Source organism: Sycon ciliatum, chromosome 2, assembly GCF_964019385.1.
Source record: "Sycon ciliatum chromosome 2, ocSycCili1.1, whole genome shotgun sequence".
In the NCBI taxonomy this organism is placed as follows: Eukaryota; Metazoa; Porifera; class Calcarea; order Leucosolenida; family Sycettidae; genus Sycon; species Sycon ciliatum.
The window spans coordinates 47,842,731-47,858,552 of NC_088644.1; the positions used below are offsets into that span (position 1 = coordinate 47,842,731).

Below are 15,822 nucleotides of genomic sequence, written 5' to 3' on the forward strand. Positions count from 1 at the left end.
AGGGGCAGGTGGGGTGGGGGGGGGGGCTGTGAGGATGTGTATGATGTCGGGGGGGGGGGGGGGCTGTGAGGATGGGTAGGCGCAGGGGGGGGGGGGGGGGAGGTACTGTGAGGATACGTGGGGGGGGGGGGGCTGGGATGGTGTGAGGGTTGTAGTCGTGGGGGCTGAGATGGTGTGATGGTTGTAGGGATGGGGGCTGTGATGGCGTAAGGGGGTTGGGCTGTGATGGCGTAAGGGGGTTGGGGTGTGATGGTGCAGGGGTGTGGGGGGACCTGTGGGGGGTGTTTAGGTTATGGGGCCTTGTCACGTTGCACGCCGTGCGGAGCCTCTATTAACCGGGTATACTTGCTACTCAGATGAAAGTACCTGAACCTGTTACCTAATCAAACCACTACCCATTGCAGACCTACACACACTGGTGGTGATCAGAGGTGTATGCTGTAAGGCTGTGAGGGTGGGTGATAACAGCAGTTTCTACACCGGAAACTTCCATTTTTCTCTTATCCGAGAAATCATTTGAAACCAGAACCTGCATCTACACTGCATCTCTGTAGGTGTCTTTGTCAGCGGTGTGTGTGTGCATGTGTGTTTGTGTGTGGGGGTGTGCGTGCGTGCGTGCGTGGGTGCGTGCGTGTGAGGGGGGGGGGGGGGCTGCACGTGTGTGTGTGTGTGGGGGGGGGGGGTGCACGTGTGTGTGTGTGTGGGGGGGGGGTGCACGTGTGTGTGTGTGGGGGGGGGGGGGGGGGTGCAAGTGTGTTTGTGTGAGGGGGGGGGGTGCACGTGTGTGGGTGGGGGAGAGAGGGTGGCACGTGTGCGTGTGTGTGTGGGGGAGTGCACGTGTGTATGTGGGGGGGGGGGGGGGGGAGGTGCACGTGTGTGTGGGGGGGGGGGGGGGGGGGAGGGGGTGCAAGTGTGTGTGAGGGGGGGGGGGTGCACGTGTGTGGGGGGGGGGGGAGGGGGTGGCACGTGTGTGTGTGGCGAGGGGGGTGGCACGTGAGTATGTAGGGGGGGGGGGGGGGGGGTGCACGTGTATGTGTGGGGGGGACGTGTGTGTGTGTGTGGGGGGGGGGGGGGGGGGGTGCACACGTGTGTGTTAGGGGTGTGCACGTGTGTGTGTGTGGGGGGGGGGGATGTGCACGTGTGTGTGTGGGGGGGGGGATGTGCACGTGTGTGTGTGTGGGGGGGGGGGGGATGTGCACGTGTGCGTGCGTGCGTGGGTGCGTGCGTGTGAGGGGGGGGGGGGGGCTGCACGTGTGTGTGTGTGTGGGGGGGGGGGGGGGGTGCACGTGTGTGTGTGTGGGGGGGGGGGTGCACGTGTGTGTGTGTGGGGGGGGGGGTGCAAGTGTGTTTGTGTGAGGGGGGGGGGTGCACGTGTGTGGGTGGGGGAGAGAGGGTGGCACGTGTGTGTGTGGGGGAGTGCACGTGTGTATGTGGGGGGGGGGGGGGGGAGGTGCACGTGTGTGTGTGGGGGGGGGGGGGGAGGGGGTGCAAGTGTGTGTGAGGGGGGGGGGTGCACGTGTGTGGGGGGGGGGGGAGGGGGTGGCACGTGTGTGTGTGGCGAGGGGGGTGGCACGTGAGTATGTAGGGGGGGGGGGGGGGGTGCACGTGTATGTGTGGGGGGGGACGTGTGTGTGTGTGGGGGGGGGGGGGGGGGTGCACACGTGTGTGTTAGGGGTGTGCACGTGTGTGTGTGTGGGGGGGGGATGTGCACGTGTGTGTGTGGGGGGGGGGGGATGTGCACGTGTGTGTGTGGGGGGGGGGGATGTGCACGTGTGTGTGTGTGTGTGTGTGTGTGTGTTTGTGTCTATCCTGTAAACTACATGTAACTGAATTGACTATTTTCTTGTGTTTTTGTCCAGGTAATCTATGGCCAGGCAAAGAAGAAAAAGCTAAACACACGTTCAAACTGACACTGGTAAGTGCGAAAATGACAAGTCATACTGCTTGTCCTTGACGGAAAAAATAACCAGAAATTCTGAAGCCATCTTATGCCTCCCACTCCCCCCCCCCCCCCCCCCCCGAATTGTAATCCTGCCTGTTGTCATCGTTACCGTAATGGTGGATTTCTCAGTCTTGTGATCAATATTGTTTTAGCATAATAGGCTGATATTTGTTGTACATCTCACCCCTTGGAGTACTGAATTAAACTGATTGAATGAGTGTGCGTTCTCTTCTCTTGTGATTTTGCTTTGTAAAACAGTTGCCATGCCGACTCGGAAAGTTGAAACGTAGCCAGATGAGGACCCTAATTTACACAGACACGTCGCCTGGTTTTACATGTACAGTATGAACAAGTCGCCATTTTGTACCGTGTGTAGTCAATTCTACCGTGTGTAGTCAATTCTACCGTGTGTAGTCAATTCTACCGTGTGTAGTCAATTCTACCGTGTGTTGTCAATTCTACCGTGTGTAGTCAATTCTACCGTGTGTAGTCAATTCTACCGTGTGTAGTCAATTCTACCGTGTGTAGTCAATTCTACCGTGTGCAGTCAATTCTACCGTGTGTAGTCAATTCTACCGTGTGTAGTCAATTCTACCGTGTGTTGTCAATTCTACCGTGTGTCGTCAATTCTACCGTGTGTAGTCAATTCCACCGTGTGTAGTCAATTCTACCGTGTGTTGTCAATTCTACCGCGTGTTGTCAATTCTACCGTGTGTTGTCAATTCTACCGTGTGTTGTCAATTCTACCGTGTGTTGTCAATTCTACCGTGTGTAGTCAATTCTACCGTATGTGTATAATAATTACACTGTACATTCTTGGTATATTGCTGGACGTAGGCAGTAAACTACCAGCTGATTGATTTTTTCTTACATTACACATTGTCTGCTGAATACATTACATACATCTTATTTGGCATACTCTTTACAACTAAATTTCATGAATAATTCTGATTGTTGCTCTCGCCTGGTGTATAAACTGCATACAAGTGGCTAATTGGTGTTCTATGCCTGTTTACAATGTGATTTAAGTTCATTTACTTCATTTTCTTCTTCAAGACATTCTCCGCTTGCTCTGGTTTCCTTTCCATGTACCTGTAGGTCTGGGCGTGACTAATATTGGAATGATTTGACTATAGGTTGACTAGCCGTTGTGTACTTCTAATTACCCCTTCCTATGTTACATTATTGACTTTGTCACTGGCTCTGCTTTTTGTATTTTATTATCTGCACATACATGTACATGTATTGGAGCCTGTGATAAGATGGACCCCGTGGGAGACAGCAAGGTTTGGTTTTCTAAAACTTGCTTCAAACTAGGCCAATGTTTCGGTCTGTATCCCACACCGACTCCGATATGAAATCGGCTCACTGTGTCGGATGAATCCAGCTACCTGATCACACATACATACACACACACACACACACACACACACACACACACACACAAACACACACATACACACATACACACATACACACAAACACATGCACACACACACACACAAAATTTGACCGTTTGACGCCCATCGCCGGAGGCGATGATAGCGATGCTACAGCAGAAGCCATAGCAACTTGTGCTGGGATTGCACTATTCTACAGCTTGCAAGGCTGAAGAATAGATGACTTGCACAAAGATCCGAGCCGCGAGTGAGACGGGGCAAGTGCACCCTGTGCACCCAGGCTACACTGCGGGCACCCTACACCGTCTGTAGTGTACTTTTTTTGTCAGCATGAATGAACGATGCACGGCATGTACTGTAAATGATCAGTGCGGTCACTGTCTTCACTTCAGCAGCTCATGAGCCATGTATGTGCACTTGTACTTGCAGGGTTAGTGGAAGTACATGAGTATACATGTATATTATGTGAAGAGAAGCGTCCAAACCAACCCAAAATACTCTTGCCTTATTCTTCGGTGAAATAGTTATAAAAAATTTGTCTTACCAAGCAACAACTCTCTCTCTCTCTCTCTCTCTCTCTCTCTCTCTCTCTCTCTCTCTCTCTCTCTCTCTCTCTCTATCTATCTATCTATCTATCTATCTTTCTCTCTCTGCTATTGGCGCGCCTGGTTGTGATGAAGCCGAGACCCAAGGTCGGCAGAGCATCCCAGACCACGCCACCACTCCCCTTATTCATGACTCACACATGACGGGTTTACGTGGCTCTAGGAAAAAAAAAATTAAAAAAACAGTGAGCATAGAAGCAACCTCGATGCACCCAATAATATGGCATCCGGGAACAGCAAGCGTTGCACGAGGATCCCAAGAACACGTCAAGTTCCATGCTACCCGCCGCCATCGAAAGAACGAAGGATAACTGTGCTAGCCTTGTTCATATTCAATGTAACGCTAACGGTACGGGATATAGGAGCCTGTTGGGAAGGCGTGGGTGAGCTGTAAAATCTTGTACGGTTCGCACAGCACAACATACATGCAGCAGTTATTGCGACGGTTAACGTCGATTGACGAGAGTCATAAAGCACAGTCCATGGGGGTTGACGTTTCTGGGCTTCCTTTCCGAAAGGAAAGTTTTATTTCTTCTCAAATGAAGCAGAATCATGCTGATTATACCAGTCTGTTATGAAGACAAGAAAGCTGGCATGGACATTGTGCCATTCTAAAGGAATGACAGGTAAAAGATAAAGCACTTCATCTGAAAACTCAAGGACTATCCATAAATACAGCAAATGATAATCCTAGCCTGGTAATGTCCAATTCTGTCATGTGAGCCATTCGGTGAGTTATCATGGGAAGCATAATGTTCGAAATGCTGAAATTTGAACAGTTGCAGTTGTGTTCGTCGCCACACAATGCCATCGCCAGTTCACATTCGAAATGTAGCCATTTTTACACTTGTGTCCCTGCACACGGCATGGAAGGTTGAACAGATTCAACTCTTCCATCGCTTCCTGATCTGTAGAGTAGTGCGGTTGCGTTCCTGTTCCTGACACTCAAATCCGTCTCCGCTAACCAGCATCATGAGCACTCCAATGGTTCCCGTCGCTCCTTCCGTATCGTCCCAGCGCGCCCCGTCAAAATGTGAACTACTGTAGGCAACGGAGCCAGTGTATGATGAAGGTGAATGCACTGTTTGATGATGCTCCAACAAATCCTTTCACCGTTGTATGGAATTTGTAAGAAGAGTAGTGGCTCAACTATAGATCCAACGCAGAAGGTACCTCACAGCGCAGTTCTGTTTCGTCCACAATAATGAACACACTCAGCAGACTGTGATGTGTATCAGACACACTCTGGCATTATTTGTTCCACCTTCTCCCAGGAGGAGATAAAATGTAGTTCAATCATGTCTAAAGTACATGGAGTATCGTTGCCTCGTTGCAACTAAACAGATATGCAAGTTACTTTTCCATGAGACCCAGCCGGAGCGGCATCGTCGTTGTTACCAGCTAATCATGGAGAGGTATAATGTTACTTTCCATCACTCCCTGATTCAATCATAGTCAGTTTGCGAGCCTGCGCCAAACTGCTTTCTCGCTAGAGCCAGGCATTGGATACATATGGCTTCAGTAAGGTTTACAATGCTATGCCTCTGGCTTAAGTCCAAGTCTAGATACAGCTGCTCAGAGTCAGGGCTGATGAAAATGTTCATATCGGAACAAGTGAGACTTCAACAGTAGCTAGTACACATCAGGCCTGAGGACTTCGCAGCGTTTCTCCAGCACACTTGTTCTCTCCTTCAACTCAGATACTACTTGAAGTACTACTAAAGGCCATCTGGCTCTCACACTCAGTCCTTTCACCCTTCATTTTCGTGATTTGGGCTTCCACTCGTGACTCGGCAGGTTCCTGGCCTCTCCGCAGTCTGTCCTCAGGAGAGGGTCGCTATGGAGCTAGTGCAGCCGAAACAAAGGGAATCGAGTTCTTTCTCAGACGTCCACAAACTTTCGTTGTGCTTGACTTCGCTTCCACTGCGGGAAAGTAGTCACACTTGAGGACCTCGACGTGCTTGTTGCAGCCTACACCAATGATACTAAACTTATTCCCTCATTTTTCTGCCTCCCGGCCGGCCGGTTCGGCAAGGAACGTATGGAATGGGAGCCTCAGTTCCATCTCTCGTCTGCTAGTGCATTCAGGAGCGCAGCAGCGCTTCGGCATGACGTTACAAGCCGAATCAAAACAACTCTACTCTGTAGCCAAAAAACTAGCTCAGCACAGCAGTGTACGTCAGGCAAAAAGCGAAAGTCACGAACTCAAAAGGTGGGGAAGTCAGAGTCAGAAGGTCCACTTGCCCCGTCTCGAATCCAGACAATCTTTGTGCAAGTCATCTATTGACCACCACTATTCAGCCTGGTCTACACCACACAGCTATGAAGTGGGTTTTTCTGGCCAGTGAATCCCTACTTTTTGGTCTTTTTCATTTTTTTCCCGCACACATATCACACCACATACTCCGGCATGCACTGGCTGTTGGTAACCACCAGGGAGTCGTACTCAAACTAGGGAGGTGACCAGGGAGTCGTCAAATACCGGGAGTGGAAACGCCGTTAATCTTGATTATCCATGCTCGCCTCGCGCAAAATTTTTGCAGTGCCTTGAGTACCTCAGCGTCGTCAAATGCAATTTAGAGTAGCCTTGAGTATTTTTTGGGAGAAAGCGTCCATCAGAACGTGTATACAGAGATATTTGCAGTGGTCTGCTCGTTTGATAGTAGGAGGACACCTAATTTATCGGTAGGCGTTATCGCAGTGTTGCGATGTTTGACTGGAGGCCCGATTCACGCGCGAATAGTGACGTGACTTTTGATGTAATTTATCGAGGAAAATAGCTCAGCCTCAGTAATCAAAGCCACTTGGTTCGACCCACGAAAAAACTTCTCGTAACCATTGTCCTTTCCATATAGGTGCTACCTGTGAATTTTCTCGGTGTAAGATGATATGCCACTGACTTTTTGAGGGACCCTTCGTTTCTAAAACATTATCGTTTTTTAATGACGACCACATTATTATAAAGTCAAGGAATTTCTCTTATTTTCTTCTTCAGTGTAAGAGAACATCACCGCTTTCAGTATGTCTCATGTCAAGAGGAAGCATGACAACGTATATGCACCACCAACACTGAGAATCCAATTGCAGATTTGGCCGGTTGTGGCGAGTATCACGGAATTGACAATGCACACCGAATTAAACTGTTCTAAATCCCTCTCTCTTTCTGTCTCGCTTCTCTTTGCCTACTTTGGGTGTCAGCAGTTACGCATGTGTACATGCACGCACCAATATACGGGTGCGCACGCACTCATTGGCATGCACAAACTGCACATGCACACACACGGCATGCACGAACTGCGCATGCACGCACATTCACACACACTGGAATGCATGCATGCATGCACACACACACCGGGTCCTGGTAAACACTGCCATTACGGTCACCTGTCCCCTTGCGGGGCCAACAACATGGAAGCGACGGCAGAAAGTCGGCAGTCTGCCAAGAGATCAGGGACCATATTCAATCGGCACGACGAGAGAGCCATCTTTGGCAGCACACACACACATACACACACACACACACACACACACACACACACACACACACACACACACACACACACACACACATACTGACATGCCCACACTGTGCATGCACACACACGGTGGATGCGCTCATGTGTCTCAGATTCAATTATCTTTTCAAAGTTTGGTAGATTCGGAGACATGTTGGCCAGAATTTCATGGCCGAAAGTCGCCAACACCGGCTTGAGGCTAGTTAACTCAGGCTTTCTGCTAGCTCCCAGTTCTCTTCTCACCGCAACAACACACCAACCACCATGGTATCTTTTAGGTGTCTCTGCAGTGCAGTTGACTATGGCGGTGGGCTGGGGTGCTGCTGCTGTTGCTGCTGCGGATGATGCTGGCATGATGGACGGCTTTCTTGCCACTAATGTACCGCAAATTAAACTTGAAAACACAGCTGATGTGGTGTCCAGGTCTGGACAAAACGCACACGGAAAACAGCGCAGTATTTCTATATTAAAATTGTCACAAGTATCCATCCAGGTAGAGAATGCCATGTGTATCCTGATTCCTGACCATCACATAGTTTCTTAAATCTACCATTGCATTTCTTTTTACGAGTTTCACATAAAGTGGATGGCCCTTGCAACAGAAGCTTCCCTGGGTCTATACTTGACTGCAGGTTGATAAATCGAATGCTCTGTACATGCAGCATGCGTGTGTAACAAACCAAAACAAAGCTATTCCGTGATAGAAGTATTCACTCGATAAAGCTTGGTTTTACTCACCTCTCGCCCAAGTTCCTAAAACATCAGCCGTAAAATGGCTACCGATATCTCCCTATCCAGCATGACCATGCACTGCCGACGAATCTACGACGAAGAGTGATAATACTACAAAAGGGAAGCGGAAATCTGACGAGAAGGTTTATTTATGGAGACGTCTAAATTGCTCCGCTTGCAGGAAGAACCAAAATAAATTTTGTTATTTTGAAAATCCCGCGGAATTGGTGAATGTGGCACAAAAAAGATTATTTGAAAAAAATCGGCGTGCTCCAGCGCGAGGCGAGCATGGATCACGCTCGCGCATCTCGTTTCCACTCCCGGTATTTGACGACTCCCTGGAGGTGACACGGCACAGAAATCCGTGTCACAGGGGTTGACTCGCACCCGTGACCCCTCGTTGTTATTTTTGGAATAGTTCAGTCCAGTCCAGTCCGAAAGGTCATACTCGGATCGACTCGCCTTCTGTACTTCACCTCCAAGCGTGCAACGCAAGACCCGCAAAGTATGATTTTTCTGTGGGGAACGATTTTGCCATTGATCAAGTTTTTATAGGAGTGCTCAAGCATACTACGATTGCTGAGACGTCCCGAGCACGCTTGTTCAGGTTCTCTATTTTTGACGAGCCGGTCCTACAGCCCCCTACATTGTATCTAACGACGTAGGAGCTGACAATGTAAGAGGATTTCCCTGGAAATAATGATGATGGTGGTGTGACTGCTGCAGGAAAAATGCTGGCTGATTATGACAGTATGACTAGATGTACAATGTAGCTCTCTTGTATGGTACTTAACCCCTGCTATAAATGTGTTGTTTAGGAAGACTGGTGTATTGTGCAAGTCATGAAGAAGAAATGGGGCAGATACACGACTTACAATTTTCAAAACCCAGCTTCGTGTTATGTCTAATTTGTGTCAAAATTGTAATATTTAGACATGACAATATCATTGGCTGTACTTCTCTAATATGGTACATAACCCTGCTATAAATGTGTTATTTAGGCAGACTGGACCATTGTGCAAGTCATAAAGAAGAAATGGGGCAGATATACGACTTACATTTTTCAAAACCTGGCTTCGTGTTATGTGTAATTTGTGTCAAAATTGTAGTATTTCAACATGACAATATCACTGGCTGTACTTCTCTTATATGGTACTTAACCCCTCCTAGAAATGTGTTGTTTAGGAAGACTGGTGTATTGTGCAAGTCATAAAGAAGAAATGGGGCAGATACACGACTTACAATTTTCAAAAACCAGCTTCGTGTTATGTGCAATTTGGGTCAATTTTTAGTATTCGGATTAACCTAGGATACGACTCTGAACAGTTCTGAACAGTTACCGTAACACTACACGCTGTCTCATAACTGCTGCTGTTGCCATCACTGCTATCAAGTAGTTCGGACATGGCAGGAGGTAAACAAATTGCTGGTAGTCTTTCAAAGAATACTGGCGAGTGATGGGCTGTAAACGAAATGTGCTGCCTCGATAATTTCAAAAACTAGACACCCATGCTGCACGCTTGGAGGTGAAGTACAGAAGGCGAGTCGATCCGAGTATGACCTTTCGGACTGGACTGGACTGAACTATTCCAAAAATAACAACGAGGGGTCACGGGTGCGAGTCAACCCCTGTGACACGGATTTCTGTGCCGTGTCACCTCCCTAGTTTGAGTACGACTCCCTGGTAACCACCCAGAAGAATGAAAGAATAGTCAGGAGGAGTCTGAAAAAGAGAAGAAAGACGTGTGCGACCATAATCGTCTGGAATCGAAGACGCATGTGCAGCTATTTCCAATCGACACACACACACACACACACACACACACACACATACACACACACATACACACACACACATACATACACACATACACACATACACACACACACACACACATACACACAAACACACACACACACACACACACACACACACATACATACACACACACACACACACATACACAGACACACACATACATACACTACTACTACTACTATAGCATGACTGCCCATTGGGCAATGTCACCCCCGGAGGGGGCCAGAGTTTGGAGTGCACCGTCATTGGCAGGACTTCTGGTGCCTCGTCAAATCTTGCTGTCGTCGGAAACGTTTCGGGCAATGCATGCAGATCAGCGGCAGTGATTCCCTATCGGCTGCAGCAAGACGTTTTCCACGGTTGCAGTTATGGCGGTTAAAACCAGCCCGGGACTTGAAGCAGCGATTGCAGCGTTGACAATGCTGGAAGCAGCAACTAGCGAGAGACGCCGTCAATGCCGTATCTGCATGTTCAGGGAGTGCAGGCTGGCAGCGATGAACTGCAAGCCCACCCTTACTACGGAACCATCGGCAGCAACTGACGCACTGTGCTGAACCACGCTGTTGGTGGACGGGAAGTTGGCGCTCAGCCAAACACTTGTGCCGTGCCTTGTCTTGAGGACGAGAGAAAGCCCGGTTGCAAGATGAGCAGAGTACGGATTTCTCTACTGCCCGAGGAGGCTGAAAAACCAGAACCTGCTCTCGCCAAGCTGACCGGTCTTGTGCGCAATCATACATACATACACACACACACACACACATACACACACACACACACACACACACACACACACACATACACACACACATACACACAAACACTCACACACATACACACATATACAATTTTCCCCTCCGAGCGATTGTGTTGTAAACAATTACATGTCTGTCAAGCAGGTACACGTGACACACAGCTGTATTGGACTGTAGCAGACACTAGAGGGGAAATGAGATCTTTCCTCCACAAGCTACTCCACCATAACTGACCAGTTAGGCTAGTGCCAGCGTCTATTATTGTGGCAATCCAGTGCATTCAAGCCTGTTCACGATCTGCACTGATGCTCTCCGATGGCATGGTTAAAAGTCGTCAGTGATTGGTTGGTAGGCCGATCCTATGCGTGCAAAATCTAAAACTGCACCCACCATTCTGCAAAAAGGAAACACCATGTGCTTGTGTACATTGTAATATTGTACAGACAAGAGAATAAGTCAAACTTTCAAATACTTCTGGCAAGAAAGTAGCCTTACGAAAGGTTGGCACACACATACACACACACACAAACACACACACAAACACACACACATACACACACACACCACACCACATCCACACACACACCACACCACACCCACACACACACACATACACACACCACGCACACACCACACCACACACACACACACACACACACACACACACACACACACACACACACACACACACACACACCACACCACACACACACCACACACACACCACACCACACACACACACACACACACACACACACACACACACACACACCTGCACACACCTGGTCCTGGTAAACACTGCCATTACGGTCAGCTCAGCATGCCAATCATCTGCATCACCTAGTGTCTTGCGAATCAGGTTTAACAATGTCCTGTTAAACCGTTCAGCAGCTCCCTGTGACTGTGGCTGCCTTACTGCACCTCTCTTAACTGTGACTCCAAATGCATCATATAGCGCAGAAGTTACTTGGTTGAACAATTCAGTGCCATTGTCACATCGCACAACAGATGGCGGGCCCCAGCGGGCACATACGTTAACAAAGGCAGACGCAACACTTTTAGCATCATGACGCCGTAAGGGCACAACTTCTACCCACTTCGTGTTGGTATCGTAACTAATAAGTACACAGTGGTAGTCATTAGCAGCTCCTAGCTCCAAAGTGTCAATTTGGACAATGTTCCAAGGACCCTCAGTAATACTAGCACGTGCAGGAGGTACGGACTCACCTCGTCGAGGATTGGCTGCACAGCATTCACGACACGACGTAACAAACTTCTGGCACTTAGAAGCAAGATCAGCGACGAAACAACGCTCACGAAGAAAACGGTACATAGTTTCCCAGCATCCATGACCGGTCAGTGTATGCGAGTGAGTGAGGACACTACTCTCAAGAGACTTGGCAATAACAGGCACATTCACAATCTGACCGAGGGGTAGCTTGATGCTGCGTTTCAGTACGCCATCTTTCACGACGAGTTGGCTCCTGATCTTCTTGAAGGCGGCAGGACACATAAGCTGACCGTCAGCTACACACAGGATGGCTTCTGCAATAGTGCTGTCAGCTGATTGGTGGTGAGCAATATCTGCTAAACTGATAACACTGTCTCGGAGGGGAACAGCAGCAGACACAACATCACTGGTTTTAGCAAGGGACTTGAAAACGGTCAGAAATGTCGCTGGAACACGCGACAAAAACATCAGCCTTATTCTGCTTCGATGGAACCCACTGGACAGACAGTGACATAGTTGGCAGGAAATCAAGAACGATCTCTAAGCGACGTTGAACAAGCGCTGCATACAAGCCGCCCGTCTTGACTCGATGTGTATTTCCTATCACAGCTGTCAGCCACCCAGACACTGATTTGGAATCTGTAACAATGTTCACTTTCTGTGCTTTCCACTGTTGGGCAAGATTCAGACCCTTCACAACGGCTTCTAATTCAGCTACATTGATGTGCTTTTTCTCACCTGGTTGTCGCAGCCAACATGCATCTTCAACAGCAGTGCCATTTACCTCGAGAACGACACCAAGAGCTACATCAGAAGCATCACAATACAGAGTCCATTCCGAGTCAGGCGATGTTGGAACATTCCAGCGACCAGTGGTGGGGTCTTGGGCAGCAAGGCGATCTGTAAGCTCAGCACAACACAACACAACAGCAGAAGGCACGTCAGAGTCCCACCCAGCACCATTAGAGGAGGCCAAACGCTTCAAGAACGAACATGCCGGACGAAGCCAAGATAGGACTGGGTAGTGGTTTGTGAGACGACCACACCAAGAAAATATCTCTCGCCTAGTCAGCTTCTCAGGACACTGCAGGCTAGACTGGTTGCGTCGCTTCTAGTAGAGTTGGCCGTCGTCACCTCGGAACAACTGCAGACCAAGCACTCGAGCAGACTCCATGTTCTCCGCTTCTTTGGTAGGCAGACCATAACTGAGCAGGACATCGGAGACGGCATCGGTGTCAGATGACGGAACACGAAGGTCATCAACGTAGTTGTCGACTTCTGGGTAGTCACGGGTCACCCACTTCACTACGATATCCATGAACTTTGGCGCGACAGCTAAACCAAAGCCCATCCGGGTCATCACGTACTTCTTCTCCTTCCAGAGGACTACTTGATATCGCAACAGCTCCGGTGCTACTTTCACTTGCAAGTACCCTTTGCGGATGTCTAGCAGCGAGTACTCAGCATCATCGTCGCTTGCTCTCCACTTCCGCAATGTGTCCTGACACACTGGTGCATCATTTCCAGGATGCGATACTATCAACTCGTTGAGCTGTCGGCAATCAAGCACTGGTCGAATAGGAGTAGATTCCTTATGCTCTTGTTCCACAGACATAATCGGCAGTACAGCTGCAGGCGCTCCATGAATCTCACTGCTATGTTCCACAAGCCAGCCGTTTGCTATCCAGGATTCCACTTCATCGTTAAACTTCACCTCCTGCTCAGGTGTCAAATTACTACAGTTGTACTGACCAAGCCCACTTCCAACAGGCTGTGTCGGCGGCTGACCATTCTTCCAGTTCCACCTCAGCTCCCATGACGAGCCGTTCCAAGCCACTGTACCGTCATCAGCGCCGAATGTCACACCGTCGGCTGTGTATTCAGTGGTGACGTGTTTCGATGGATGGACACTAGTGGTAGCAGACTGACTGACCGAAGCGACGGTAGCGGGTGCAGCAGTTGGCGTCGCACCAAACCTGACGGCGGATAGGATACTGTCATCGTACCACAGCTGAAGACCACCCGACGCTGCCACGAGATCGGAGCCTAACAACACATCAGCAGCAACAATGTCAAGGTCAGGCACAACAACAGCTGTAACATCAATTGTAGGGAGACTAACAGGACCATCATCTTGCTTCAGCTCCAGACAAATCTCACCAAGCACGTGAATTGGGGTGCCATCTAATGCAACAAGGTCACACTGAGCATTCCTATTGATCTGTGCAGCTGCATCACATGACTGAACTGCAGATAATGTTACTAAGGTACGTGTTGAACCGGTGTCAATAGCCCCTCTCACCCGCTGCCATCTTTCATCATCGCAGATGTCGACGAAGACAAATTAATGGCATTGCACTAGGACTAGAATCAACAGTGGTAGTGTATAGACACTTGTGAGTGGAGCTCGACTCCGAATTGACCGCAGCAACCTTTCTCTTTGCGCTTCGGCTGCTTTGAAATTCTCGCCACTCAGGGCAGTTCTCTCTTATGTGACCCGGCTCATCACAATTGAAACACTTCAACGTTCCCTTCCTCAGTTTTGTGCAATTCCTCTTGACATGCCCAACCTCCTCACAATTGTAGCACAGAACAGACTTGCCTGAGGACCAGCCCGATGACCGGCCCGATGCCATGCCCGTAGCTGCAGCGACATTCCTGGGCTTACTTGCTGCGGAGTCTCGTTCCGCTAGACGCAATATACGTGCACGCTCGATGCAGTTGCTTAGCGAAGCTGTTTGGCCGATCAAGCTCATCCGGACCTGGCAGGCAAAAGATGGCGGCAAACCTGTGAGAAATTGTTCCACAACCACAGGATCAGAATCAGAAGTTATCTTGTGGCCAGCCAATTCTGCCAATCTTTTTAGATCTGCTGCGTAACTCTCCACTGCCTCATCCCACGTAACTGGCGTGTCGAAAACAATTGATAGGCTCTTGTGCTGGACACCGAATAGGCATCCAACAACAACTTCTTTATTTTAGACAAATCTTTCTTGTCATCCGTGCTTAATCTGGAATAGAGGACAAATGCCGCACCATCAAGCAGGGATGGCAAATTTGCTGCTGCCTTAGTGTCGTCCCAACCATTTGCACTCGCAGCAGCCAAATACCTTGCCCAAAATACATCAAACTCTTCGCCGGCTGTTCCACGAAAGGGCTTTAGCAATCAACAGAAGCTGGTACACATCAGGCCTGAGGACTTCGCAGCGTTTCTCCAGCACACTTGTTCTCTCCTTCAACTCAGATACTACTTGAAGTACTACTAAAGGCCATCTGGCTCTCACACTCAGTCCTTCCACCCTTCATTTTCGTGGTTTGGGCTTCACTCGTGACTCGGCATGTTCCTGGCCTCTCCGCAGTCTCTCCTCAGGAGAGGGTCGCTATGGAGCTAGTGCGGCCGAAACAAAGGGAATCGAGTTCTTTCTCAGACGTCCACAAACTTTCGTTGTGCTTGACTTCGCTTCCAGTGCGGGAAAGTAGTCACACTTCAGGACCACGACGTGCTTGTTGCAGCCTACACCAATGATACTAAACTTATTCCCTCATTTTTTTGCCTCCCGGCCGGCCGGTTCGGCAAGGAACGTATGAAATGGGAGCCTCAGTTCCATCTCTCGTCTGCTAGTGCATTCAGGAGCGCAGCAGCGCTTCAGCATGACGTTACAAGCCGAATCAAAACAACTCTACTCTCTAGCAAAAAAAAACTAGGTCAGCACAGCAGTGTTCGTCAGGCAAAAAGCGAAAGTCACGAAATCAAAAGGTGGGGAAGTCAGAGTCAGAAGGTCCACTTGCCCCGTCTTGAACCCAGACAATCTTTGTGCAAGTCATC

General features: G+C 49.3%; 2 long non-coding RNA genes across 2 annotated transcripts; one reads left to right on the forward strand and one right to left on the reverse strand.

Annotated features, from left to right (window-relative positions):
* The first annotated feature begins 1,790 nt into the window (after nt 1-1,790).
* Nucleotides 1,791-3,248, forward strand: LOC135810281 (uncharacterized). Its single transcript, XR_010552299.1, has 2 exons — nt 1,791-1,915; nt 2,201-3,248. It is a non-coding gene; the product is annotated as an uncharacterized LOC135810281 (long non-coding RNA).
* Nucleotides 3,249-7,311: 4,063 nt separating this feature from the next.
* LOC135810927 (uncharacterized) lies at nt 7,312-8,529 on the reverse strand. The gene is made up of 2 exons (XR_010552466.1): nt 8,201-8,529; nt 7,312-7,887 (listed from the first exon to the last, which is right to left on the reverse strand). It is a non-coding gene; the product is annotated as an uncharacterized LOC135810927 (long non-coding RNA).
* Nucleotides 8,530-15,822: the final 7,293 nt, after the last annotated feature.